Source organism: Melopsittacus undulatus, chromosome 8, assembly GCF_012275295.1.
Source record: "Melopsittacus undulatus isolate bMelUnd1 chromosome 8, bMelUnd1.mat.Z, whole genome shotgun sequence".
Lineage (NCBI taxonomy): Eukaryota > Metazoa > Chordata > Aves > Psittaciformes > Psittaculidae > Melopsittacus > Melopsittacus undulatus.
The window spans coordinates 34,517,447-34,542,048 of NC_047534.1; the positions used below are offsets into that span (position 1 = coordinate 34,517,447).

The 24,602-nt window shown below is 39.9% G+C and overlaps 1 protein-coding gene across 1 annotated transcript in view; it reads left to right on the forward strand.

Moving 5' to 3' along the window:
- Nucleotides 1-5,042: 5,042 nt before the first annotated feature.
- Nucleotides 5,043-24,602, forward strand: part of SPATS2L (spermatogenesis associated serine rich 2 like) — a 139,998-nt gene continuing 120,438 nt past the window's right edge. Inside the window, exon 1 of the mRNA XM_013128153.3 lies at nucleotides 5,043-5,082. The gene's annotated coding sequence lies outside the window, so the exon portion shown is untranslated. The remainder of the gene's footprint in view (nucleotides 5,083-24,602) is intronic.

Here is a 24,602-nt window from a genome sequence, read left to right on the forward strand (position 1 = left end):
TGTTGAGAAAATGCACTTCTCTGGTCTCATCCTAGTGCACTTTCTGTCAGGTCACAGTCTGCCTCCAGTATTTGTGCTTCATTAACATGTGCTTTTAAAGCATGAGTTTTGATTGTTTGAGGCATGATGGTTCTGTTTTCCAAGGCCTGAGTACCAGGCGTTTTTCAACAACTTAGTGAATGGTACTAAGCAGTTGTACTGCTGAAGTCAGCTCACAGAAGATATGACTCAAAACATACTGTCTTATAAATTACTCCCTTTGATAGGCTGTGATTCTGTAAGAAGCCTGGGCATTCAGCAATACAAGGTGCTGCTGGGTATACTAGCCCCAGTCCTACCGAATACTCCATACAAGTACCATTGTTTGTATAGTTTTACTGTAGCTTTGCAAATTTTGTGGTTTTCTAGGAATTCTGGTTTGTTGGTTGGTTGGGGTTTTTCTGTTTTGGGGTGTTTATTTTTTTTTGGTCAGAATTACAACCAGAGTGCCTGTCATATTGCAGACTTTATAATTCGAGGTTTAGAATCCTTTTATAAATCCAAGCCTCTCTTTCCCAGTTTGAGTTTTCTAAAGAACTACTCGGAATGTGTTCTTGAGACTTACTGTGGGTGTTGCTTTGTAACAGAATAGGAGCTATGACTTTCCTCCTGAGTGCAGTTCAAAGACCAGCTTTGTGTGAAACCAGACTTGTTCTACCCTTGCACGGTCTTGAAGCAGTAAAATATGGCGTTAGATGGGGGACAGCCTGGGTACCCAGAGCAGCTGTATGCTGCTTTCCTCCGAGCAGCAGAGCTCTCTTCATGAATCAAATTACCCAGTGTTTGTGCTTCAGATACTTCCCTGACCTATATAACCATCTAAAGCTTCCTGTTCTAATATTGATTTAAGACTTAAGTATCAGCGGCTTATTTTTCTACATTATAATTCTCTTTCCTATTTAGCACGGACCTCTGGGATATGCAGAGGGCCAAAGTCAGACCTTCCTGGCAGTCAGGATGGGGGCTGGGGGGAAGTCATGTGCAGGCCAAAGAGGCAGAGCTTGAATTGCTGTGCAACACTTTTTTTGTTGCAGCAATCAAACTGTGTATTGTACTTCTTGCCAAAACAAAAGAAACACAGCTCTCATTCTCTTGCAAGTTCCCTCCTGTGTTTGTTAGGTTACCTTAAAGTTTCATCTTATTTATAAGCCCTAACCCATTCTTCTCATGAACTGTTTCTGAATCACTAGAAAAAGTAGAAGGTGTACTCTTTGTGCAGCTCTGGTTAACAGCTTTGTGCAGCTCTGGTTAACAGCGGTACCTCTTAGGGAAAACAGCCAGTGGTGATAAAATCTCACCATGCTCATTCTCATGAGTAAAAAGTACTGCTGCAGCATATGCTGCTTCTCTCCAGGACCTCTTGTGTGGCAGCAGTCAGCATAATGACAAACAATTTAATTGTGGGCAAAGAAAGGTTTATTCCTCTCCTTTCCCCCTCTTGGCTATCTATTCCAGCTCTTACTTCTTTGCTGGTTTTAATTTAGAAAATGTTCTGGGTGCCCAAATGACTCAAAAGTCACTGGCTTCTTTGCTCATTTATCAGCCTGGTCCAGCAGTCAGGAGCTTTTTGGAAGTGTGAGAAATTGTTTATATTCTGTTTCTGCATGTGATTGGCCCTGCAGTGGGTTGCAAGGTTGTGCCTTCTTTCAGCAGCAGTTCTCCCTCATGAAGAGGGTTAGGGTTAGGGTCTCTGCAGCTGAGCCAGTGTTTGGGCAGCCCTCTGTCCCCAGATGGAGCTTGTTATGTCAGATCATCTGCATAGTTGTTGGTACCCTGGTATTACATACTAGTCTTCCCCCTTAGATGGTGGTTGTTCTGATCCACTGTTGCTGACCACAAGCAGTCATAATTGAGGGTAGTGGCTTAATATATGTAAAACTTTTTTTGTAGACCAAACTGAACTCTAATATCTGTTTGCTTTTGGTTTATTCTGGCTTCCTGAGGCTGTATGCTCACTAAAGGCATGCTTTTTAAAGCTTTTCTCTGTGATGCTGAGTAATAGGACTGTGTATCATCCAGTGTCACTGAGATTGTCACATGCTTATAGGAAATAGGGGTTGAGGATCTATGTGAACCATAGTAAGAAATCACAGGAGTTGGTCACAGCACTTACCCATGTTTGCAGGTGGAAGCATACACAAGCATAAGCTAGTTGACTAGCTCTGCCCATGAAAACAAGAAAGGGTTTTATAGCTCCTTTTCATCTGTGTATTTGCATTTGAGATTCTCTTTTCATAAGCGGCATATACCTCACTTAAAGGAGGTGGTGGTGTTCTTGTCCAAACTGTACCTTGTAAGTCAAAGCCATTGCAATTCTACTAGCTACTGTCTCCTGAGGCTTAAAGCTTTCCACGTTTTCTGGTTAAGGGAGATTTTTTAAAATGCTATGAGGAATTTACCCTGCGTGATTTCTTCAGTCCTATTTAGGAAGGGAAAGCATGTCTAATCCTCCCAACACAGGAGAATTTGAATGCACCAGGAACACTGACCACCTCTCAATATTCCCTTCCTTCAATATATATACTTTTTAATGCATATAACTATTAACAAAACTCCCCACTACTCACTAAAACTGCATCTTTCATAAGGCTAAAGTTCATAATTGTCCCATGGGTATAAACAAGATCAACACCTGACCATTACTTTTTCTGATAAGAAGCTCAGAGTGCAGGAGGATGTTCTTGTATTGTGAACTGCTCCTTAAGATGTTTGGTATGTGTGCCAGTGAATAAAAAGGATGCTTTTATATTTAAACTACCCAGTTTGTATTCCCCTATCTAGAACATTACAGACAAGTTTTAGGAAATTTATTCTCACTAGCCAAAAAAGTAGGCTACACCAGGAAGGAAACTGGATCACTTTTTCCAATGAACAGAAAATCCTCTTGACCAGTTTAGTTCCTGCCCTAGAATAAAATCTGTATGGTTCACCTTTGCTCCTGTGTGTACAGACACTTAAGCACATATGTGGAAGTTTGGAGGAATTAACAGGGATTCTGAAGCAATAAACGGAATTTTTAAGAATAAATTCCTAACCCTCAGCCTGCCTGTTACCTGGAATTTGCTACTATTTGTAGAGATTTGCTACCACTGAAGGAGGCAGGCCACAAGCTGAAAAATTGTTTATTTGGGATAGCTTAAGGTAACTGGATCAGCTTGTTAAGAGTGTTGTTATTGGTTAATGTGACTGTTAGCAGATCTGGAAGGGGGTTATCTTGATAACCGGAAAGTTATCCTCTTGGCTGCCAGAGTAAGTTAACATCCATATGTAGAGGTCATTGTGCCACTGTTTTAGTTACAACTGTACTTTGAGTTGGTAAATCTGTTTGACTCCTCTCTTCAAAAGCCATCTTACTGTCTTCATTCCTTAAAAAAAAAAAAATGAAAACAACCAACCAAATAAAAAAAACTCCCAAAAAACAAACCCACAACTCCTTCTTTTTTCTACCAGACAGTCACAGTTTTTCCTGGACTTTAATTTTAGTATTATCTGTTTAAGATGCTTATGAGAAGAATGTTGCAGTGAAACAATGGATGGAAGTGTTGCTTCGAAACTATCAGCCAGTTGCAGTCCTAGGTTTTGTGATGTAAAGTTTCAAGCTATGCATGACCCAGACTCTCTTCTGACCTCTACCAGCCAGGCCACCAGCTTGTCTAGTTTGTAATAAAGGGGGTCAGAACCAATGTGGTGTATCTCTCCTCCCTGAAGTGACTGTATTTCACATGGTGAGGCAGCAGAGATGAGGAATGGAGCAATGGTGTTTCAGAGAAACTGGCTTTAGTTAGGGGACCTTTCTTGGAAAAATAAATGAAGCATAGGGTATAATAAGCATAGCTCATTGAAGAGAAATCTGCTTCCAAATGCTGCAAGGAGCAATGCAGCATCAGTTGAGGCAGACATTTTTGCATGATTCTCCCAAATGACTCCCTGTGATTAGACTGCATTGGCTCAGGCTGAAGAAGAAAGGGAATCTTGAAAGACAGAAAGTTTTTATTGGTTCTGTATGGGAAGCGTATGTTTCCCCTTAGCATCACAGTTGTATTCTGTGAGTCTGCATACATTAACTTGAATTGACGGTTTATTAAGAATATGAAATGCTCCCTGGTGTTAGCATTTATCCACTCCCTGTCTTCTTCCAGGGAAATAAATTGCCTTTCTGGTAAACATTGTTCCTGGAGCTGGAAGCATCAGGGAAAATAAGCTTGTGGGTGGGCCCTGAATCTGCAGAATACCTTTTTGCCACACGTCTTAAAGATTCTACTTGCATTCTTGCTCAGAAGGGAAAAGGGACAAGGAAGAGCTCCCATAAGGATGAGGAAAATATCACTGTAAAATATCTCTAAAATGACAAGACCTGGCAGTGAGACACTGAGCCATTTGCCCTTCATAATGTCATGATTAATTGCACAGAACTGTGATGTAAAGCTGAAGTCAATCCTTCTGCCAAGGTTTTTGCCTAAACTAATGCTTTTGATGTTTTTGGTACAAGCTGTTGCTATGAATGCTGTACAAACAGTCACCCATCACTTAAAAGACCGAGGAGCACAATTGCCTCTAGTTATAGATGTGAACAATGATGCTGACATTATGGACTGTCCAAGGCTACATTGTTTTGTTAATTTGCTTGCCAACTTGTATTACAAGCTTAGTGAAGTTAACTTCCTTAATAAATCCTTTCTTTGAATCAAGCAGAAGGCACCAGTACTGTCTTTGACATGAAATTTTAAAAATACTGAGCTCTGGATGAATGGATGTACTCATGACATTTTCATTATTTTTCATTATAATGCAGGTGGTTTTCATTTAGACCAAAATAATCTTTGCTGTACCTTAGAGATAACTTTGGCCTTATGTATTTATGGAATGAGCCTGTAGTTAATTCATGCTGATGCTAGGAAAAAGTATGCAAGCAGTGAAGTAGTTTAACTAAAAATAGGTAACATAATTTGCTGGTTTTATAACCACCATCTTTTTCCATCACAGTGAAGAATCGTCTTACGAACCTCTGATGTTTGATGATCACCATGTCAAATGCCTCGTGGGGTGAGTACAGCAGATGACTGAACTTTTTTGTACTACTTTCTTACTTACTGCATATACTTCTATAGAGCGAAAATGTAACTCATATAATATTTAAAGTTTAACTGTATGCATATCTGCTGATAAGTATGTGAAAATTAAGAACAAAGCCTGGTTTATGGTTAAAGGAAGATAAGTTGTTTCATTGTTCCCTTTTCACACCAGCCACTTTATGTTGTTTCCGTTATGCAAAGTTGTAGATACCCAGGTAACAGAAACACTGTCATGTGCTTTATCAAGTAACCTGTCACAGATGACAGATAATTGTTAGCAATCTTGTTACCATGAACAAATGGTTTTATACTTGAACAGTGTTAATAATACATTTATAGAAAACATATTTAATTCAGAAAGAATTCGTAAGAAAAAAAATAACACTTTCTGTGTATTTTTGTTTTATTCCAAGTCATAGCTGTGGACATTTACAAAATTGCTACAAACTAATGCTTTTTTTGTTACAGAATTTGATGAGAATAATCCTAATTTGATCTTTGAAATATTTGGAATCACTAAAGTTGATAGGGATTATTTCACCCTTATGTGAATAATATTAAACAGTTTCTTAAGGCAATGCAACTATTTAGGAAAGGAAGTGCTGTGTAATCGTAACAATCGTAGGCAGAATTTAAGTTGGCAAACAGCTCTCAGTGCAGGTTGAAATGTTGCAAGGTCACAGTGTCCTTCCTGTGTAGTGTTTGCTGAAAGAATAGTTCCTGGAATCCTTGATTATGGTGAGGAACATGAACTTCTTATCTGAAAGGCAGCATGTGCGATGCCTTTAACATTATGTTTCGGAATTAGATCTTGATGAAAAGTCAGACCTAAAGACTCACCAGATCTGAAGACTCACCTTAAAAAAAGGTTTCACATACTTTCTTTTCCCTGATACTTGGTCAAATACATTTCAAAATATCTCTAACTACAACTCATATTTCCTTGTAAGAATGTGATGCAAATAAATTTGAAAAACTCAGCAACTAGGGAGAAGAGTAGACTTGAATGATGAATGTTTTTTCCCTTTCTCTGGGTTTATGTGGAAGAAATGTATCTATTGCTCTGGACCCGTATACCTGACAGTGGTGTTTAAGTGTTTCCTAGGAATCCTCTTCAGAGTTTCATGTTACACACCAGTCCTGCCATATTCCCAAAACTCCACAAGCATTGAAATAATCTCTACTTCCACCACTCTCTGAATGTTGGTGAGGATTATAGTGGGCTAGTGCATTTCCATCACAAGCCAGGGAGCAGTTCCAGAGGCAGCCTTTGAGAGGAGGCTCAGTGTAATGCCAGCAAGTTTGGAGCACATGGTGCCTCTTTAAAATCCCTTCTAAGAGAAGAACGATACTTAAAATAGACTGCTTTTCTGTAACACCATATGTAAGCTATTATCAATCAAAAGTTCTCCAAACTCATTGTTCTGTGTTCTATAAAGGGAACCTTCTCAAGCAGCAGGGAGCCACCACCTCATGAAATGCAGGGGGAATGTGCTCAAAACAAGGAAAGAGCCCTACATTTTAAACCCCAGAGAAGGGTTTAGAGGTACAAGTAAACAAGTTTCTTATGATTGTGTTCATGTGTCTTATATCTCTATCAATGTGGCTTTTAAAAATATAAAATCATACATTCTTATTCTGAAGAAGGCCATCTTGTTCTGGGGGTTTTATTTTGCTGTGTCTTATAAGAAACTAGACAGTGGCTTATTGAAGTCATAGTTAACCCTAGTAACTTAATAATATCAAAGCTTTGCTCTATAAGCGTAAAGCAAGCTCTTCATTTTCCTTTTCAATGTGAAAGCATACAGTTTATGATGCTCTTATTCTCCTTGTCTTCCACAGCTTGTCTGCACAGTGTAAGCAGTGCAGAGAAGCTAGGCTGTCTGTTAGTAGTACCTCTTGGCCACCATCGTTCAGAGTCTGGAGAGCAGTTCTGGTTTAACAAGTAGTGCTGGGCATGGGGCAGAGCTGGTAATGGCAGCTCTGCTGCCAGCTGTATCCTGGGGAGTTTGGGAGCTTCAGAGGGTTCTTCAAGCCTCGCTAACTATTATTGCTGCAGGTTTTTTCTTCATGGTTGTGGTAACGGTGTTTATTTCTGCCTTGGATGTTGGCTGCAGAGGAAGCAATGTCAAAGGCATCAGGTAGATTGGAACAGTCTTTCTCTTTGTATTGCAGAACCAACGCTTATCTCTTGACAAAACTTGCAGTGTAAACAATTCTACTCAGTGAAAGAGTAGCTGAGTTGGTTGCAGGTCTAGGCTTCAGGTGAATAAAGCAAGTGTTTCAGACCAGCATTCCTTCTTCCTCCTTTCGGTCCTGGCTTTTTTTCGGAGGTACCTAAATCCCTGATACATTAGTGTCCATTAGAGCTGTGTTGCTACGAACTCATAGCACATCCTTATGTGACCTGCTGTCCCAGAAGCCCATAGAGCTTGCAAAAGATAAGCCTTTTGAAGTTACCAGAAGCAGTCTCTTTGGCAGTACTGTTTCCTGAAAGGGTGCTCTGATGATGTCTTTTGAGGTTTCTAGGACTAGGTTTCTAGGGCAAGTACTAGGATTTGGGTGTATATTACATTTAATTTAATGGATGAATAATATTTTTTGCTAGGAACACTAGGGCTTATAGGAACCTTATCTCAACAGTGTGGGTTGCCTGGCCTGTATTTATTCATCAGTATGATCTCTGTCCTTGTTGCATACTGTGAAAATCAATAAAGACCAACAGAGAGGGTTCCTCTGCACCAAATAGTATGTCCTCAGACCCTCAGACTCTACACAGGTAGACCACACTGGAAAATACCTTCTTAAGACAGAAACATGTACAAATACTCAATTAAGCTTTTAGCTGTGAGACCTGAAATTGGACCTTACACAGTACATGGTCACTCAGTGAAGCTGATATTTGCTTAGTAGTTTTTTCAGATGTGCTCAAGCAGGGAAGTTACCTGAAGTCCATTTTTTTTCACCTGACTTTAAGTACCAAACCTGGCTGGGTGCTCTCAGAAAACTCAGTAGATATCTAAACAGCTTTCTGTGTGCAGGCTGCTGGTCTGTGGATGCAGCCCAGGATACGGTTTGCTTTCTGGGCTGCGAGCACACACTGAAGCCGGCTCATGTTCATTTTCTCATCGACCAACACCCTTAAGTCCTTCTCCGCAGGGCTGCTCTGAATCTCTTCTTGCCCATCCTGCAACTGTGCCTGGGATTACGACCTTGAACTTGGCTTGGTTGAACTTCATGAGGCTGGCTTTGGCCACCTCTCAAGCGTGTCAGTGTCCCTCTGGATGGCATTCGTTCCCTCCAGCGTATCAAATGAGCCACCCAGCTTGGTGTCATGGGCGAACTTGCTGAGGGCACACTCAATCACACTGTCCATTTCACTAACAAAGATGTTGAATAGGATTGGGTCCAACACTATCCCCTGAGGGACACCACTCGTTACTGGTCTCCAGTTGGACACTGAGCTGTTGACCACAACTCTCTGCATGCAGCCATCCAGCCAATACTTTATCCATCGGTGGTCCATCCATCACATTTATGTCTCTTTCAGTTCTTAATAGATGGTAACTGAGATTAGTTATATGTGACTAATAGTCATCCAGGAAATATGCCTAATCCAAGAAGGGGAAGAGAGAGGTGTGAGGGGCTCTGTCTAAAGTAGCATACAAAGAAGTTTCTGGCTGAACTCTGCCATACTTCCAATTCAATGTGCTGTAACACAGCTGGGAACGGCATTTTAAAACTAAAACTCTGAGGTTTTTCAGGTTCACATCAATGAGTGATTGATTTAATCATGAGTCCATAATAGTGAACTGAGAACTGAACAGAGTTCCACACTCTTCTTGCAGAATTTGATCAGTTAGTTGCAAATTAAAAAGCAAATTCACTGTTGTGACGAATCATGTTTTAAAGCCTTCACTCTACTCCTTAAACCAATAACATTTCATTAGCTTTTGAAATGGTGAATAATCAAAATAACAAATTTGGTCAGTGGAGAGAGCCCACCTTGAGAAAACTAAAATGGGCAAATAACTTGAATCAAGGAAGTTCTTTAATACATTACTTTGGATAGCAGCCCAGTTAAAAACATTGGATCAGATTCACAAATCAGAATGTTGCCTTTTTCGACAGAGCTGGATCTCTGCAAAGAAGAGCAGTGACAGCTTGGGAGTACCTGTTTTCTCTCAAACCCTATTAGTCTTCAGAAAACTCCAGGGCATGCTTCACTTTATTGCAGACTTTCTTGCCTCCCTGCAGGATTTCACTAAATTAGTAATCCTCCCTAGGGGGGATTTTTCCTTTCTGATGTCTGTTGTAAGCAGTTAAACAAAACAGGGGTTTGTAATGGGGGCTCAAGTCTGACAGTAGAGCACATTATAGAGATGAGCTAGAAAGAGGAAAGTACAAGTGTTCTGGATATGGTTCTGTCAATCCTGTTTGTAGTAACTGTACTGTAAACATTGGTGCAAGTTAGCCAGACTGGCTGGTGTGGTTGTGGTAACTGCAGGAACCCATGCTGCAGGGCCTTGGGCAGTGCTCTGTGGGCATATCAGGTGCTGGTGCCAAAACTTTGTGCGAAGAGCAGCCATGGTACAACCTGTATTTGGCAAATGTGCTCCCAGAACTAATCATCTTGATCCCAGAAACATTCAGGATACTGAGGAGAAGGCTTGGAATACTGAGCTGGAGCTGCAAGTTGTCCTATAAAGTCAGGAGATGTAGCCTTAGGCAATACCAGGGACTGCATATGATTGTTCAGGTGACAACTTCCTCATTGGAAGAAGCCAAAATGCCAGACAAAAGTGTGTACTTAGCTGAATCTGAAGCAACTATACAGCACATAAAAATAGACAAAGGCGGGTAGCTGTAGTAGAAATCATAGGTTCAAATTGACTGTCCCAGATGCAGAACAAGTTCCTAGAGTCAAAACACTGTTTCAAACAAAGCCAATATCCTGACTTTGTAATGTCTATGTGGGTGACTTCCCCCTCCAAAGACATAGTTTTCTGTACTGGACAAAATTGTTTTATATATGTTGCTGGAAGCTTTTTGAATGCTTATCATTAGTCTGTATATTTTGGAGATATTTACTGAAGCCTGAATTTGCTACAATACTCTCTATGCCAGGAATAGCCGATAATAGTTTTACAATTTCTGTACCTTTTTCTTAGCCAAAGCATTTAAGATTCCTACCAAACTTGCAATTACGGGGAAGAGGAGTGAACAGAATAACAAGTATTTCTAAAGAGAGGTTGGATTTTAACAGAAGTCCTGCCAAGATAGAAGTTACACATGGTTTTTGGATGTGTTCACTTACATGTAAACATTTTGGTTGTTTAGTTCATTCAGTGTGTCTAGGTTTGAGATTGACTCATCCCTGTATTCAGTCACATGGCCACATACCCAGAGCTTTGTTGTTTTGCTGAATAAGTGGCTTGCCAGTATTGTTCCAACATTGTGTGGGCTTGTCTGCCCACATGTGCCTACAAAGCCAGCTGTTTGCAAACTTCTTTGTGTCACACATCGTGTTTAAGAGCAGTGTCCCATTTGGCACGCCATATCCACTCATGGCCATCTCTTTTTCCAGATGGATAGTAGCTCCTTCCAGTGATGATCTCAACTGGTATTTCTCTAGAGGAACAGTTAAAAGTGTTCAATGTGGCTTTAGCTGTCTTTAGTACAATTTGTCCTACTTGAAGAAATTCCACATTTCCTTTTTTCTTTTTTTTTACTCCTCCCTTCAAGAGTGTTTCCAGGCAATTTGCACCTTTTTCTATGCCTATTTATTGTGTAGAAATTGCTGGTAGCACTTGAGGAAAGCAATGAAGTTATACAATGAGAAGCTAGGAAAGAATGAGAGTAAGGTCTTTACTGTGATCCGTCCTCTTCTTGCCAAAGCAACCTGTATAGGCATTGGTTTTTCCCTGTGCCTTTCACTCTGATCCTATGAAGCGCTTTTGCTGCACTGGTAGTAAGTAAAATTCTTTGTGAATTTAGGTTGTGCAAGGCCCCTGCACATCAGAAATACAAGCTAAACCAGTGCGTGAAGTAAAACAGCTTAGGTAAATCCACCATGAAGGCACTTGAGCAGAAAGTGATAGGACCCAATTTATGGGCTGTAATTCTTTTACCACCATGGAAACATACTTTTAGTTTGCACAGAAACTGTAAATACTTCAGTCTTCAAAATACAAACAATAGAAATGACATGGCTTGAGTTACATATCTGATGTTTGCTGTTTGTTATTGATCAGTTTTTTAATAACGAGTAAGACATTAACTCAGACCTCTTATCCTTGCTCATCTGTGCAGGTTCAACCTTTTTTATTGCTGTTGATTTTGTTGTTTGGTAGGTTTTTTTTTTCTATCAGATATTCTTTTTTCCCCAGGAGCATTTCAGCAAACTGTACCCAGATAGAATTAGATCTTCTCTAGTGAGTGAGAAAAATGTCCAAAAGCTAGCTGTACACTCATACTCATTGTGGCATTCAATTCATAGTAAAATATGGACATTAATGAGTTGAGAGAGTGGACAAAACAAAAAAGGATGCCTCCTCTTTTCCAGTCCCTTGTTAAAAGCAGTATAGTCCATCCATCATGGTTGTCCTGGGACTTCATAGCCAGGCATCCAGGCTGTAATTGCTGAAGATTTTGTGGCAAGTCACTGCTATTTTTGTCACATAATCCTCAAGCCAGTCAGAATTTATTATTAGCTTTCCCTCATCCCTAATTCTTCACTCTAAATTAGAGCAGGTTTAAGGCTGGTTTCAAAGTACATTTGCTGCCCACCTATGGGCTGCATGTCTGTCTATGATTGACTGGAACACTTCTGGACTTGACAGGAAATGCTTTGAGCTGAAGAGCATAGACTGTAAAGCCAGATCTAAAGGTATGTTGATATCTTTTGACTGAGAACCTGTACGGAGATAACTTGACTCTCCTGACGAGAGGTATCAAGGGGTCAGCTTATGGTCCCTGTTGGGATGAAAGCTGGAAATATCAAGTTATAAACTTGTAGTCTGCCAAATTAAGATTTCCCTGCCAAGTACACATATTTGTATGCGTTTCAAAGGGGGCTGTGACTGGCTTTTTATATGCACTGAAAGTTCAAAACAATTTTTTGGTTCATAAAAAAAAATAAATAAAAAGAGGCTGACAGCAATAGCCAAGAAATGCATAATGCAGATTGGTCACCCAAACACATTCCTCCTAACTTACATCGTGTTCTTTTAGTCCCTTCCCAGAGCTTGTATGAATGGTTAAAGCAGGTTGTTAGAGGTCACTAGCACCCTAAGCTTTTTCTGAAAGACTTAAGTTGCAATTCTGTCATCAGGTCTATTCATTGGAGTTGCCCATAGTAAGAGTCTGAATGCAGATCCAGCTTTGGACAGGCTTTCTTGATTCTTAGGGAGATCCAAAGTAAGAGTGAGAGATTCTTAATGTTAAAGCAAAACAGACAAAAAGGACTCCTTTGGGTAAACCTAAACAACAGCTGCTGTGAAGTGATTGATTCAGAATTGCTAGTAAGGCTAATTCTTGTGATTAAAATCAACATCTGAGGAGTCCTGTCCAGTGTGTGAAAGGGAACAAACCCTTAAACTCAGGTTCGAGTCAGAAGTTAGGTTGCAAGCAGACAAGGTCTGTGCTGGGATGTATCTGTCCCCAAAATGAGCTTTTGCTTGGGGAATTACGATGAAGACAGTGATGGCAGCTGTGTGATCAGCAAACTCATTTCTGCTTCCCATCTGTTAGAATGTATTTCCATGGACAGGACAGTTATGCCTGTACAGTATAAATGAAATGTATTACCAGGAAGCACATGACTGGAGTATTCTTCTGTAGAATAAGGAGAGTGAAAATAAATTCTGCTCAAATCCTTGAAAGTATGATTAGACTTCTTCGTCTTCATCCCCACCCTTCCCAAATTCAGTCTGAGCAATTTCATGATGGTTTCCTTCATAAATAGTCTCATGCACGTTTTAATGCTTTCTCTTCATTAAGGTGATTCTATGATTTTCAGACGTAACCCTCAGATTGCCAGAGAGCTGTATGCATCCTTGTGGCAAGAATGTAAATGACTTGCAGATGCTTTACCAACTGTAACCAAACTTGGCTATGTCAGTTTTAACATACACATGACAAAACCACATTGGCTCTGAACAGGATGCAGCATAATGAACTCTCTACATTCTCCTTCTACATAAACATTTTTATGTGCTTGCTAATTAGAAACAGAAGCCTGTTTCTTTCAAAGTTCATGTGATAGCAATCAGGCCAAAGAATGAGGCACATGAAGTATCTGAATGGTTTTATGAGAATACTGTAAAGGGTCTGAACTTTATTTTGGGGAAATATATATGTGTGAGTATGTATATGTGTGTGTATGCATACACAAAACACATATGTAAAAGCTAAAACAAGCATAACCAGTAAAGCTTCCTGGAATATTTAATGTGGTAGCTTTACAGTTCATTCATTTCAGTATATATTTCATGTGGCATATCATTGACCTTAAACTTAAGTGAATGTTTTCTTGCCCTTATGTCTTAATGTCTTTCAGCATGAGCAGGTCTTGAAGCTGCTTTATGAATTGGCAACAGCACTGTGGTTTACTGAAATAAAAATACAAGAGCAATCTGTTATTAATTATATAAATCTCCACACAAAGTCCTTCAGGTGGACTGTATTTAGGAATATATATCAGTAACTTTTATCATAGAATCATAGAATCTTTTATAGCACTACTTCATAATATGGCAATATTTGAACATGAGTACTTAAATAGCTGTGGCTGATTTAACTCTGGACAAATGGTGAATAATTTCATTATTGATCATTTATTGACAGATAAACTGGCACAAGTAACTACAACAGTCCAATTATCTAAGAATATTACTGACAAAAATTCCTCATCTGCTGTGCCAATCAGTAAATGAGATTCAAGCTTTCCTTTGATTCTAAATCACCACAAACTAACTTTCTGTGCACTGATGCCATATGAGCTGCAGACTGGTAGGTGGTACAGAACCCAGGAAAGAGGATGGAGAGAAGGCAGATGGTAATAAAGAAAGCCTTCTCTTACGTCAGAGGGTGTGTTTAAAAGTTGTAGTGACGATGGGGGTGAGGACCAAGCAGAGATTTCATCTCCTTAGTAGGCCCATTTTTTTGGGCTGTAATGTTACTGGAGAATAGTGGGAAATTCAGAGAAATGTTCACAATTCCCTAAGGTGATTGAAGAAGGCAGAAATGTTGATGAATTACGCACCAGTTGATGTGAACTGCTTCATGAAGAAGCAGCCTGGCTTAGTACATGTGGTTGAATCTGGTTTCCTCCAGTAACTCATCAGCATCCGTTTCAGTCCTGATTGCTTTACTTCTCCAACTTATACCACTTTAAGTTCTCCCAAAAGACCAGATTAATATTTTCTAGTTCAAGTTTCCCTTGCCACCTGAATCCCCCTCCCAGAGAAACAAAGCCTGCTCCTTTTGTTCTGCTTTGTGTGAGTGCAGCAGCAATGTTTATCTCAGGTGACCTTTTTCGTTTAACTTTTTTAATTCCTTTGTACCTGAAAGGATTGTGTGATTTTTTTTTCTTCACATCTGTACAATTCAAGCTCTTTTGTTTTTCAGATATTACTCCTTGTACTTTGTAAGTCACCTCTGTGCTTCATCAAGATTATGTTAAAATAGCTGTTTCAAGTAGCTGCTTCAGTGTACCCATGGGAACTTCTTTTGGAATCTTGGTTTTCTGCACTTCACTCACCACTGATGTGGAAGGGATGACTGTCAATTACTTGCCTTTCTCTTGACTATACTCATATATGTGAAAAAGCTGTGTATAAAGACAGCAGGCTCTTACCATGGTGTTGTTATTTGCAAACTGTCTTCCCCGTATTTTTATTTCTGTTTAGAAAGAAAGTACTTCAAGTACTTTTTTCAAGTAATCTCCACCTTGCTCAAACTTTCTATGGAGTAGATTTGACCAATGGACACTGGACACCCTGACAGTTAAAATTACAAAAACTGGGTGATTTGTACAGGTAAAACCAGGACTACTTTTTTCTCTCTTTTTACACTGTGTAGTTAAGAAATGCTGGCTGTGTTATCACAACTCAACTTAAGGTCTGGCTTGTAGCATGTTTGTAGTATAAAGGCTTCAAAGTGAGCTAGTTGTAAAGTTGAAACTCTGGATCAGAAGATTCTAAGTTCAGTTTCTGCTCCTTCAGAAATTTTATTTGCTCTTGGATAAAATGGTTTCCCTCCCTCCAGACAATAAGGACTGATCTGCTTTTCATCCAGTACTTTGTATGTGTGTGCACATGTGCTTAATTTCAAGCAACAACAGAGCACTTAAATGTGAACATGGCTTTATTGATACTGAACTGCTAAGATATCTATGTGTTTGTACAGTACCCTGCAGATGAAAAGCAGAGCATCATTTGGGACATCTAAATGCTGTGATGATACAAATAATGATGGTACAGTTTGCCATATGACAGAGGGAGCATCTGTACTCTGGCAGTGAAATCTGTTTTAGATAATTATCTGCATAGCAGACTGGGAAGAATTTCAATTAGCTACAACCCATAAATGAAAAAGCATGACACTTTGACAAGGAAACATTAATTTAGGAGATTAATCTGCAGGGTGTACGTTGATTGTAATTTCAGAAGGAAACAAAAAGGTCAATACTTATAGTGGAGTTTGTATGGTGTTAAGGTAATTAGGTTGAGGTATCTTTATTTTTCAAAGTCATTTAATAGCAAAAAAAAGTTAGCTCTACAAAAACTGCCTTATACTAAGGCTGCAATATCATTATTAGTCATGTCCTTTCAGAAACTCATGCTGGATAGAAATCATTTGACGGGAATCATAGAATCATAGAATAGTTAGGGTTGGAAAGGAACATAAGATCATCTAGGTCCAACCCCCCTGCTTTATATATTGTACTGGTGTTGAGACACTGAACTGTAACTGCTGTAGAATTTGTAATTTTTTTTCCTATCTTTAAAAAATATCATGCTTTCTTTTCCTATCAGCTTCTAGCTGTTGTTGCACTGTTTTTAACAACATCCGTTCTGTGCAAGCTATGAGATTAAGCATTTCCTGAAGTTAAAGCTGCTTTTTTTTTTTTCTCGGATTGATTCTATTTTCTATTTGTCCCTGTCCCTAGTGGGAAACTGGAGACACAGGCTCATATGTCTAATGTTAATGAGTAAAGTAAAGCCTGTGTATCACGAGGGATTTTTTCTTATTCTACTTTCATATATGGAGCCAAAGAAATTGTATTGTGTAAATACATGGCCCTAGAATAGCATGTATCCTTTTCCGCCTGTAATGGTTTTTCTGAATTAAAATACTTACTTTTTTTGTTAGTGTCTGTCTCTTGAGGAATAGAAAATGAACCTAGATTTTCTGAAATTAAATAGTGTTGTTTACCCTTCCTTGGCTTTTTACAGTGATTTACAGTATTGCCGTTGCCTCAGGGTTGAAGCTGGAGCACAGTTAAGGCTCAGACACACAACTGAGTCACTGTACCAGCTTAGCCACAGCAGATGAAACTGGGCACAGACATCAGGTAAAAATCATGGACCTAAAAATCAGTAGAAGTAGTTTTAAATGTTGTTTTCCTTTGTGCTTGTTGATATGCTCATGACTTCTACTGCTCTTCAGCATGTGCATGGTCGTATCAGCTGTGGCAGTTACAGGATTGCACTCGGCTGCTTTTTCAGCATGTCTGTTTTCTATGCTGGATTGTTGTCCAGGGCTGGTGTTTCCCTGCAGTGCTGACACTTGGTATGTCAGAATAAAAGTTCTGCTACAAAGGGCACTAATGCAACATTGGTAGGTTGCTTGCTCTTGACCTAACAGTGCACTTTGTGTATGTCAGATGCTCATGAACCTCCTTTGAACTCTCTCACCAGATAGAGCTCTCACATATGGGCTTCAGTTGTGGTTTGATTGCTACTTGCTGTAGGCTTTCAAGGATCCATTCACCTTTCCTTCCCCTTTTTTTTTGTCTAGTCAGACTGAAAGTCATCACTTAAGCTCTGCTTCTCATTTGTACAGGCAGCAGTTGGGTTAACAGTGCAACTACATGGTGCCGTGGTGACACTACTGTTTCAGGTCCCATTGGTTTGTTCAGAAGCATGAGTGTTTTTGGACAGGCTCACGAAACGGTACTCACAGCTTCTGAACTATTCTTCCTAGGTGACTGTAGCTTGGATTCTGCTTTGGCCCTCGAACATGCTTCTCTTCCCTGATGCTAGATACCAGTCATGTAAGGTAATATAAATGCCTTTCAGTGCAGGGTAGTCATTTATATCATTTGGAGTTAATTTTGGTACCTGCAGCAGAAATCCCTGTAGCCTAAATTTTACTTTCCACATTAAGAGTGCAGATAGGTGAAAGGAAATTAACATTTTGGTTGAACAACAGAGGACATTAAATAGTTTTAGCCTTAGCTGAGCAAGTTTGTGAACACCACCCTATGTGTGCTCAGTTCTTTCTTCATCTGCATCAAAGCACAGTCTTTTTCAGCAAAGCATCTGATTCATCAGACAGCCTTACAGGAACTTAATTAGGAAAGGGGTGTTCAATGTGTGGCCATGTTGGATTCATCAGGTGTTTGGAAAAGGAAAGCTAACAGATATTAGATTCAAATCTGTCCAGTGGAAAAACACAGCATAGCTCCCATAATTTCTCAGGTGGGGATAAACCTGGGTGAAAAAAGCCTTTCTGCTTTCTTTAGTGACCTGCGTCACTGTGTGTCCAGTTTCATCTTGTTAAATATAGAACACAGGTTCTGCAAAGGTAATGTCTTTGCACTCAGTCAGGATCCACCGAGACAGGCACGCTTTCCTCAGAAGAAATTCTCCAGTGTGACTTTGCAGGCCCAGAGGTGTGTGTGACTGGCATCTCCTAACATAGAGGAGAGGGGAGATGTGTGAGTACCAGGAGAAAGCATAATATTTTTGCTTTTCAGCATCATCTATAAGATTTACCCTGACATTAGAAGATTGGTAATAAAGTATGCATCAGATCCATAAACTCTAGCTTGAGACCTGAATGCCTTTCCCCAGGATCCTTTTATAACCCTGAAATTAAATGAAAAATATTATATAAGACTGTAGAAGGACAACCTCCTTTGTGCTTCAAAGACCAGGTTGCTTGTTCCACCACAACTCCCTGAGCACCTCAGTCAGGCAGAAAGCCAGCAGGGTTCTGACATGTTTTCAGCCAAGACTGAGATGCATAATTCCAGTTTGAAGGGTACCTCGCACTTTCAGCACTGAAAATGCACAGTAGCAGGTGAAAATAAGCAAAATAACCTTTTCCCAGCCCTTCATGAAATGCCTCTGTGTTTCCCTTGCTTGTAGAACTGTGTATTTCATAAAATACAGTTCTCTCTGTTAGATGCCTTAATATGCTAGCAAGTTCAAACATTTATGGAATGTGATTCTACTTATGCCAACTGTCATACCGGCAGCAAGGTCTTCTGGTACTGACATACCCATGTCTCTGAGCAAGCAAAGCCAGTGTGTTTTGTTACCACAGATAGCAAAGAAAACACTTTATCCTTTATTAATTCAATGAAATTCCATGAAGGTGAAGGGCAAGGTTAAAGTAAAAACTGAGTTGAAAGAAGAATTCAAGGGAGAAAGGAGGCTGGTGCCAAGAATGCTTAAATAACGTTTATCTGCCCCACTGTTTGTACCAAAGTAACTTCTTCTTAAGCCAAATGCTGTATTTGTTGCTTACCATTCAATCACTTACTCAGGGAAGCATTTAGTCCCACATTTTATGTGTACAGTAATACGGTTTGTGTACTACTGATAAATCAATGTGGAAATAGTATCCCATCAAGAAAAGCTTTGAACTTCTCTCTTCCTTTGGGGAAAAAATGAGCAACTGAAGTAACAAATCTGGTTTCTATAGATTTCTACTTCATGATTTATGAAAACTTTGACTTTTTTACAGTTGCAAAATATCAGTAGACTTTCAATTATGTTCTCTGACATCATAACAAAAGCTGTTCCCTCAGCCAGATGCTGAAGATACTGTCCTCTAGCTGCCTGTTTTCTCTCACTTGTGAATTGCCCATTCCTCTGTCAACTTTGTTTGAAACCTGCTAGTAAACTTGGAAGTTACATAGGAGGTGAGCCAATGCACACAAAAAGTTACTCCTACATTGGAACTATTACAGACCCATTTCCTTTGGGAACAGGCTGATTAACACAAACCAGAGAGAACTTGAGCTGCCAGGAGGTGCTTGGTAGTGGAAGGCTAAATTTTGTCACACAGCTTAGCAAATTAGTGCGCTCTCACACCAGTTCAGTGACCGAGTCAGGTCAGTCTTGTTTGTCTGAAGGCTGGGCTGTGAGATGTGTGGTGGTGTATAGAAAAGACCTCTGTGTTTGTTGTAGAAATAGGGCCATATCCTGTAATACAGATTTATGGGTAAAAAAGGTCTGTTAAGAGAGCTTTGGACTGTGACAGGCCATCCCTCCAACCTTGTGGTGGGTGGACACATGCTTATATCATGGATTGTAGTCATTTGCCTTTCTTATTCTCAAGCAGCTCCATTATCTCGCCAAGCACGATTTTTTCAGAACTTCCCTACCGTTACCAGAAGATTTTGCTAATAATTAATAGACTTCTGAAAGCTGCACACATTACTGTCAGTTATATCCAAGTGAAAATCTGTCATAGAGGAATAAAGTATTAACTTATAAACTGTCTTTAATCCACTAATACACACCGTTCTAGCAGGACACATATAGATTTCTTCCCTATAGTGAAATCTGTGAAGTATCATCCAACTTTTGCTTTTCACTGCCTCTGGGAGGGGACTCTGATGGACCCAGGCTTCTCTGCCCACTTCTCTGTCAAGGTGAATCCTCTTATATGTCCTTCTTGGTGAATCCTATTTCCCACTATATACTCATCCCTTTTTCTCTTGGTCCTACTAATGCTTGCTTTCCTAAAGCTGTAACAAAACAAGTGTGCTAGTGATTGAGGTCTGACTGCACACTGTTTTAAAGATACTTGCAGTGAGCACAGACAATCAATTGTGAAAATGGCACAATAAAGGTCTTGTTGTTTTTTCTCATAGACAGGGTTATTCTGCTTGATCTACCAAAACACTTCAGCTATGACTTCAGACAGGAAAGCTGAAAGAGTAACAAAATCTGTTATAAATATCTACTACAAACTCCACACAAATGTCTAAACCTGCAGGGCTGTTCCCCATGCTAGAGATGTGAGTACATAGGGATGCCAGTTCTCTGAATTTCCAGACCTGTTTCATATGTGAATAACCTGATTCACTAGGGCAGAAATACCTAAGAAAGATTTCCCTGCTATCCCTGACAGGATCATGCATTCTGCTGGTGGAGGGGCATTGTTTTCAGTGATAACTTCTCCTCGAAGTTGGTGGCTTGTACTCTTCCCTAAAGCTCAGATCAGGCTATTCTGTAAAGCCAAGAGAGTTTTTTTTGCTGCCTGCTGATGCACGTGTGAGTGAAGAAACACACACAGTTGAAGACCTTTACAAGCTGCCTGATGTTCTCTAGATGTTGTTCATCAACCTGGATATTATTCAATAATCTTTTATTCCGACATCTCTTTATGTATGGCGGTTGTCAGGGTTCTTGTACTCAAGGTTGTCAGAGTTCTTGTACTCAAGCTGCTGCTCTTGTGATCTGCTGTGTCTCTGCACTGCATTGCTGACCATCCTGTATTTGGGCCCTGCTTTGCTAAGAGCTACTTGTTAAGAAAGGGACTGTTGCATAACAAAGAGTTGCTAGTATTTCCTGTCTTCTGTTATCAATCATAGTAATTTAGTTGTTGCTATTTCACGTGTTGCCTAAATGTTACCTGGGAATGCCATTTTTTAACACTAGACTTTGGAAAATCTTGACATCCCTACCTGTCTGTAGTGTAAAACTTACAGTTCTGGAGAAAAGCATGAATTAACATGGTAGAACAGGAACAGGAAGCCAAAATACCTAGGTGCTGTTACAAACTGAAATGGACTTGCCATGGATAGATCATTTTCCTTCTCAGATGCTCTGTTTCCCTTTACTTTTTTCTGTTTAGATCACTGTTTCTATGAGGAAGGTGGTCCTATATCACATATGTTAGCTGACTTCTGCCTCTGCCAGAATGCAATTAAATAATACGTTTTAGTGTCTGCAAATAAGCCAAAGTTTCTGAGTATTTCATGACACTCTTTCAGTGATAAATCTATAGCTGTCACAGGAAAGTAAACTTCAGTTAAGAGACTAGCCAGAAGTATCACTGACCACTTGTCAGTCCATCATTCTTGCCTACATAGCTGCAAATGATACGAAGTGTTCTTACCACCCCGGCATCCTTCAGAGTGAGTTAACACATGCCCTGGAGGAATAATTCTGGCCACTTGTTGTAATTGGAGGCCAGCTCACTGTAAGGTCATTTATTCAAAAGAGAGTTCTGGTACAGGTCTGTCCTACCTTGGCAGCTCAAAAAATGGGACAAGTGAGTTTGGGGGCTTCTGGGCCAAATGTAGGACTACTAGAAATGAGTGCAATTCTGTTGAGAAAAGTGGAGCCATAGACTTGTTACCATCAAGCTCATTATTTCAGTGCAGTGGGGAGAAATCTGGACATTAAGTAGGCTCAAGTTATTAACAGGTTAATGGCTTTTAAAAATAAAATTGCCATGTCATGAATTTGTATGTTACCTCAGGGTTACTGGGTTTTGATGCAGGTGTTCTGTTCTGAGCAGTAACCTACTTATGCCACTTTACACTGAAAACAAGATGACAGTGGTATCTGATATATGAACAATATGTTGGAGAACAAGTGGATAGAAAGCGAATACAAAGTGTGAAAATGTAAATCAGGTGCCTGCCAAGCCAGGACATATGTGAAACAAATGTTAATGCAGTGGTGTTGACAGGTGTTAGCAGCAGCCAGAATGGGGGGTTTTTACTAGTGCTTTCTATTTACATCTTTCTAATAAGTGAATCCTGGCTTCTGTCCTTTTTCTGTATAACAACAGGTAGGTAATATGGTGGTGTGACTGGTTCTGGACTAGCGCAGGCCCTGCAGCCCCTCAAAGAGGTGGAAGGTCCTGCTTTCCTGCCTGCTTCTGGCTCCCTGTGTAGACTGTTCTCTGCGTATCCTCAATGTCTGATCATGCAGGCCTGAGGTACCCAGCCCAGGCTGTGGCTGAGGAGTGGTAATCCTTTAGGGTCTTCCTCAGGAGCATTTGCTGAGCTTCAATTCCTTGTCTTTCCAAGACAACTTTTCAATGGGTTCAGTGTGATTTTCACCTCTCAGATCTTGCTCTGTGAAATGCAGGTGGTACAGTTATGTAACTTACAGCCAGTGGCAGACTTACTGTCTTCTGTTGTTTGTTGGGTTGTTACTTATCGGGCTATTCTCTACCTTTCTGCTTGGTGCCCTCCAGTTCGGCTGTTAAACTGAGCAAAAGCATTCCCTCATTTCAGTAGCTGGGTATAGCTCTAACAAACAGTTCACGTATTCATAACCACAGTGCTGCCCTTTTTCTCATTTTAATTATTTGCTGCAGCAGGCTGCAACCTTGTATTACCCCTGAATTTCCAAAACCAAAATGAAAACTGATTGACTCTTGGTATCCTTGTAACTCATCTTAAGTGGCATTAATGTTACAGAGAGAGAGAGTTGACAGCATAAAGGAGCACCTCATGAGCTCTTCTGATAGAGTTGTGCCAATTTTTGCCATGTGAGAATCTAACCCATTGTATGGCAATCTGTGATATTTTTCTAGATGTACCATAAGGCCTGGTTCCTGTGAATGTACACACATGCATACTTGCTTATTGGTGCCATTGCTCTGATTGTCTATCCTCTTATTCAAAAGAATAACATTACAGAAAGTATTGCTGAATAAAGAGCTGTAAAAATCTGTATTGGAAGGGGCAGGCAAGCTCTGTTTCCCCCAAAATTATAGGACCCATCCAAGTCATCTAGAAATGCCCATGATTGTTGTTAAATCTGTTGTGTGATCTGATGGATAAACGCACACAGAGAGCTATGTATTCCATGCTTTTAATTATTCACAGTTTCCCACAACTTTTGTCCATGGGCATCAAACGTCATTGTCTCAAGAGGCAGTTTAAATTGAGAGCAATGAGAAAAGGTTACTGCTAGTGTTGAAACAGAGTTGATTATGTTGTAGCATGAACCAGATATTTCTTCTTGTGGCAAGACCCTTCCAGCTTCGGATTTAAAAACAGGCACTGATCCAGTCTTTCCAAAGCTTTTACTGACAGCTGGAATAGGCCTTCAGTTTTCACTGGCCCACTACCTGCTAAATCCTTGGCTCCTCCGTTTTCTGGCATCTTCTGCAGTAGATTAGAGGATATGAAAGAAAAAGTCTTGGCTTCTAGTTGCATTTTCACATATGGTAAAGTGAGCTCAGCACTTAGTTATGTGGGTTTTTTAATTCATCCTCCCTCCTGTTGACGATTCCAAGAGCGTATATGGAAAATGGAAGCGGACAATAGGAAAAATCGAAACAAGTAGTGGAGATCTGACAGTATGGAGGTCTTGATACAAGGATGATATGTCAAACAGGAAAACCTCTTCAAACCTCCTCTGAAAAGCTCGCAGAAGAAAATATGACGCATAGGGTTTTGAGTAAAAGATGAAGAATGTGGAATGTTAATGCTCTGAGCTAACTTGGAGGTATTTCTGCAGGCCTGATACAGGGGCAATAGCATGAATGAGAAGGATTAAAACCTGTTAGTTAGTCAGCACTTGTTGAAAACAGACATTGAGTGAAGCACCAGTAGAGCCAACAGAACAGGAAACATCTGTTTTACTGGCATGGTCAGCATTGTAACTAAAAAGGACCTTACCTTGCAGACTTTGCTAGGGCAGGCTGAAGGTGTAATGTTGAGCTATATAGCTAACATTTTAGAGAGCTGATTCCAACTTTTTGCATTAATGACAACTGTGTATTATTTTAAGCTTACCTTTGATGAACTAAAATGTACGTATTTGGTCCTGGATATTTGGTGGGATTTTTTAAGCTGTCCTCCTGACAGACCGCTACTGAACGTCTTCCTCACTCATACACACATTTGAAGTTCAGCTACTGAATTAAAATTCTAATTCTGTAGTCATGATCATTATGTCAAAACATTTATCTCCTTTTAAATGCAGTTTTCCTAAAGTCAGTAAATGTGGGCTTTTTAACTGAGAGAAAAAGAAAAATTGCTGCTAAAAGTCAGACACTGAATTTATAGAGATACATCAAAGTACAGTAACCACGGTGAGTTCAAGTCCATCATCAGTTCCACTCTGTGGGATAATAATAGAAAGGAACTTGCTTGTTAAGACCATATGCATGTAGGATCACCAGATCACTTTACACGGGCTTACTGAGCAATTATCTCAGCTCAATATGTAATTACCACTCAACTCACAGCATCTGTCAGGACATGCATGGTTTTGA